The sequence below is a fragment of the Triticum dicoccoides genome, chromosome 7B (genome assembly GCF_002162155.2).
Source record: "Triticum dicoccoides isolate Atlit2015 ecotype Zavitan chromosome 7B, WEW_v2.0, whole genome shotgun sequence".
Classification (NCBI taxonomy): Eukaryota; Viridiplantae; Streptophyta; class Magnoliopsida; order Poales; family Poaceae; genus Triticum; species Triticum dicoccoides.
Genome location: NC_041393.1, coordinates 542,339,312 through 542,344,721, shown reverse-complemented (window position 1 = coordinate 542,344,721; position 5,410 = coordinate 542,339,312). Strand labels below are relative to the sequence as shown.

The 5,410-nt window shown below is 53.4% G+C and overlaps 1 pseudogene; it reads left to right on the top strand.

Annotated features, from left to right (window-relative positions):
• The first annotated feature begins 366 nt into the window (after positions 1–366).
• The window catches only part of LOC119339090, a 15,166-nt pseudogene continuing 10,122 nt past the window's right edge, over positions 367–5,410 (top strand).

Here is a 5,410-nt window from a genome sequence, read left to right as displayed (position 1 = left end):
CCCATATGAATTGAATGAAGCGGCCCGCAAGCAGAAACGAAATGCGCTTCTCATTTGTGAAGATTATATTCCTTTTGAAGAACGACAATGTATGCATGAGAACTGGGCAAGAAATGTATGAAATGATTTTGTGTTGGGATGCACCTTGACTTATATATATCTATAAATAGTGTGTGGTTAAGGGTTGTGAGAGCATGTTTTTCCTTGTCGAAAAACAGCTCAGGATGAGCAAAAGTGTTTTGTTGTATGTATGACGATTCATGAGATATTTGAGTAAACCAAATAAATAGGCATGCACCTGTGCCTCCTCCTCCTTCGCAACCACCACTGCCCCTGCCTCCGCTATCCAGCTCTTGAATCCTAGGATATCCATCGCTATTCATGTCGCGCTCAATGCCTCATGGGACCATGAAGCAGAGATGCGATCCATCCCTATCGCCACGGCAAGGGAAAGGAAGCTTCTTCCTGGCGAGCAAGTCGAGGTCCTTAGTTTGGATCAAGGGCTATGTGGATCATGGCATTAGGCTGTTGTCATTGATATTCTGGACAACTTTCGCTCTGTAAGATACACTAATTTTGGATGACAATGGTAGCGGGTCACCTCTTATTGAGAAAGTTGAGGTAATGTGCATGTGCATCCACTCGTGGAAAAGTAAGACCGGTGCATCCACATCAATCACTGCAGTAATATGATGCAAGCTATAGATTTTGTTTGGATGCAATCGTGGAAAGATCCTACTGGAAAGGTGTTATTGTTGATCATATTGAAGGCTCCATGGAAAGAATGGCCTTTTTCTGTTGATGAAGGTGGTGAACGCATTACGATAGTCAATCAGCTACGTCGTACTCTGTAGTGGGATGAAGTTACTGGAAAATGGAAATCACGCGGAATGTGGTTGTTTCTGCACATGCTTTTGCCACATGAAGAGAAAGATGATTTACCAATTAGGCAGATATAGTATGACAACAGCTGAGGAAGCCCACACAAATCGAATGAAGCGGACCATAAGCCAAAACACACATTCCGCTTCTCTTTTGCTAAGTTATTTTTTTCATGTGTGCATGAGAACAGGGTATACAGTGCATGAGTGATGGTTTGTGCTGGTACGGCTAGAAGCATCCGCGTGTACAAATGAAAGCACAAATGATGCCCCATTTCTTTCATGTGTAACAGTCACCGTGGAGTCATTTGGAACATCTACTTTTTCCGGAGCTGACACGCCCGGCTCCTGATCCACTTTTCCAGGCGGCCTTCCCCGTGCATCCTCCCCTCGCCGCCGCTGGTGGGCGCCGCCGGGCTTGCCCAGGCGGCCTACAGCGGTGGCGGGGCTCTGTTGCTACAACGATTTGCAGTCATTGGCGATGTGCAGCAGCGACTTGAAGTAGTGCAGGAGGAAGTTGCTGCAGCAGCGCTCGTTCGTGGTTAGCGGCAGCCATGGAGTAACGAGAGCACTTCTCTCTCCCTGATGGCGTCGCGTGCAGCGGAGGATCCAGCTGAAAGTGAGCCGCCGCCGACAATAATGATCCCCAACCTGTGATAGTCCTAGGGCACCTCTGCAGCCCCGAGGCGCGGTGGGTCGTGGCGGACCGTCGCCCACGCAGCCGGTGAGCGGTGCCGGCCGGGGTTGATATTGCCTCTCGTGACCAGTTGTTCCAGTGGGTGCGCCATTGGTTGGGCAGCCATCATCTTTGGGGCTTGGAACATCCAATCTGGCGGCAATGGTGATGTCTGCTGAAGTAAGATCAATCTAGATCTGCAACAGGTGGTGCGGAGCTGTCGATGGTTCCCTTCTGGACTGGTCATTCATGTCTCAGATGATCCGTTCACTACGTAGATGCATGACGGTATCCATGTCCTTCCCACAGTATGATTTGCTGTTGCATATGAGGATGATGGAGATGGTGGCGGCGTGCGGTGGTGTTGTCTAGTTCTGAACCCACTTTTCAGGGGGAGAAGGTGGAAAAGAAAATGCCCGCATCGCCCTCCCGCTAGGGCGGTTCGGGTGAAAACCCTAGCCGTCGCCGCCGGGCACGTCCATCCTTCCCCTCCCCTCCGCCGCCGCCGGAGGAGGTCGCCGGGCAAAGCCCCGGGCGGCTGATGGCAGCGGCGGAGGCTCTCTTCCCTCCCGCGCCAGATCAGGTGAGGCGGGTCACCCATGGCGCCGGGGCTCTCTCCCCCGATCTGCGTTGCGGCGGCGCATTAGGCGATGGCGCAAGGCGGCGGCATTGTGCTGGGCGGGGAGGCGAAGCTGCAGCTCCAAGGAAGATCTGGTAGCGCCGACCGTTCGATGGGATCGCGGGCATGGCGGCCTTGGTCGCGGTGGCCGGCGGCTCGGCCTGTCGGCGACAGCTAGATCCCGGTGCGGCGGCCCTGGAAGGTGGCGGCGGGTGAAGCTCGGGCTTTCCGTGACGGCATGGTGTGGTGCTGTCCCTATCCAAGGCGGATCTGCATCGCCGATCTCGTGGTTTTACTGCGGATTGGTTCAGATCAGAGACGATGATGAGCGTGCGGGATCGATCTCGGCGGATCTCGCGGTTTGGCGAGGTGGAGTGGGAGTCCTCCTCCCAGGCTCCAGTGGTGGCACATTCAGGCAGTGGCCGGTGTGCCAGGGCTCCTACGGTGGCACTGCTGTTGCGGTTGGTCGCCGGATCTAGGCGGCTAGATCTGGGGCTTTGAAAGCGGTTGAGACAGTGCACAGGTTGTCGGGTGGATGTCTTGGGACGGATCCAAGTGAAAACTTGGTCTTCGGTCGTTGGCCGGAGCCGGTGCTGACGATGCCCTTATCATCGTTTCCTTCATGAAGGCATCATCGAGGTACAAATCCCAAACCCACCCAATACCTCCGGGGCAAATCCTAGATCAGTTGATCGAATGACGGCGGCATTCATGTGTTGTTACCCCCTTGGGGGCGGCATTCTTGGAGATGCACTCGGGCTCGAGGGACCAGCGGATGGCTTCTTTGGTGGAGCGATGTTTCTTTCTACATATTCATGGCGGCGGCTCTTGGCGGCATGGAGCAGCGGAGGCTTGGCGTCAGATGTGTGGTGATGGACACGCGCAGGAGATCGACGCTGTCTGGCGTCATGGTGGCGTCGGTGGCAGCTAGACCGGGCAAGATTGATGCAGCAGTACAACTCTGAAGATGGATTGGTGGCAGGTGGCTGCGGCGGCCTCATACCTGGCAGGCATCCTAGTTGAGGAGCACGCCGGACTGGCGGGTGCCCATACTCGGCAGGCGTCCTGGTTGGGACCTCAAGTCTTAGATGTTAGGTTTGGCTGCGAGGTCTGTTTGGTATTAGGATCAGACTATCAGCGCCCCTTCATCAACTGGATAGGAGTAGCGACAGATGTTGCTTAGACGGTGGCTTTGGTCTTACTGTTGTACGATTTTGTAAGGTCTTGTGTTAATAATTAATAATATGGCCGTATGCATCATCCAGATGCAGAGGCCGGGGGTATTCCTTCTTTTCTAAAAAAACTTGTGAGGATGGTGCGGGTACTCTGTATTGTCCCGACCATGGGATTTTGGCAGTGCTAGCGACCATCCTTCCTCATCGTTAACTTCCCTGTGTGGTGGTGAGCAATTTTGCCGTGGCTTGACCATCTGCTCGCCCTGCATGGCCATCACTCAGATTGCGCGCGTAAGCAGCTGCTAGGATTGTGGCAAGTGGAGGTGGCATCATATAATGACTTCGGTTGGACGGTACTTCTCAAGTATCCGGTCTCGAGCTCCGGGGTGAAAATCCTAAGTCTGACCCTTGTTGGTTATACTTGGCAATGACGGCGTCTTTTGCGTCATTATCTTGATGTAGGCATTGCCTGGAGTTGACCGTGATCTTTAGGGTGAAAACCCACGATCTGACCTTGCGTGTCGTTCCCTTCATGGAGGTGTCGTCTTTGAAGAACCTTTCTCGTAGCCTATGTGTTGTCAAAAGTTGGTTGTACAGATGGTTGCTGAGGTGCATCATCGATCACTGTTTTGATCGCTTCGGGATATTTTTTTTCTTTCTTCTTTTTCTTTATGCGTCTAGGCATTAGCTTCGGTCTTATTTGACTTTACTATTTCTTGGCGTGATTTTGTGTGTGTGAGTGTGTCGGATGTGTGCATCCTAACTGTAGAGAGTCCGGATGTATACTCCTGATGATTGTATCCCTCGATGCTACATTATGGGTCAATAAAAAATACCCTTTATCAAAAAAGACCTTTTTTGACACTACACTACGCGACTAAGTGTGGCTTTCGATAACTAAAAGTACACATTTCCATTTGGGCGATGCTAGGCGCCGGTGCGCCGGCCGAACGTTTCGGCCGGTCCAGCCCTAGCCGTCAGATTAGCCCGTCCCGCGCCGTTGGATCCTTATCCAACCAGGTCCTCGTCTTCCTCTCGCGAGCGCGTAATGAGCGTCGTCTTCCTCTCGCGAACCCCATCTCGCCGGCTGCCCCTGTGTTCCCCCTCGTCGCCGCCCCTCCCTCGCCTGCCCTCCTCATCCCTGATCACCGTCCTCGCCGGCCGTCTTTCCCGGCCGCCCTGGTCGCCGGTAGTCCTCGGCGGCCGTCCTCTTCACCGGCTTGGCCCCCATGGAAATAGCCCATCCCTGCGGTTGCAGCTTCCATGGCCACCGTTGCAGCTCCAGTGGCGACGATCGGAGCTCACCGGCGTGCTCACCGGTGTGCTCGCCGGCGCTCATCCCCCGCTTGCGAACAAAAAAGATCGAGCGCCCAGGGAGATGCTCAGTGCTGCAACCTACGATGAAAAAAGCTACAACTAGCGATAGGAAAAGCTTCAACCGGCTACGAAAAAAGCTTCAACCAGTATACGACTGGAGCTATGGATGACCAAGAAAAGTTACAACCGGTGACAGAGAAAGCTTCATCTAGCGATGAAAAAAAGCTTCATCAGACTATAAAAAAAGTTTCAACCGTGGAAACAAAAGCCATGGACGAAAAGTTACAACCGGTGACAGAAAAAGCTTCATCTAGCGATGAAAAAAGCTTCATCCGACTATAAAAAAAGTTTCAACCGTGGAACGAAGCCATGGACAAAAAACAAAAAGTTGCAACCGACAGTTATAAAAGTTACAACCGCATTGAAAAAAGCTTCAAACTCCTTATCTCAGCTGCGACCCCGCGATGACGATGACGCCGTTTGCTGCAACCGTAGTAGATTTTTGCTACCACCGGCGATTGAATTTGCTACAACCGGTTTCATCAAAAAATCGTCGTGGGGTGTAGTCTGCCATGGCTCCGGCGAAGTAGGCAGAGCTCCGATGCATGCGAGGTAGGCGTCCCGTGGTAGCGCCCCATCGCCCCCCGTTGCAGCATCTCCCGTGGTCACCGCCCCTCGGTCGCCGGCGAGATGGAGTGGTCACCGTGCAGATCCATGGCAGCTTCGCGCGGGGAGGGGCGTG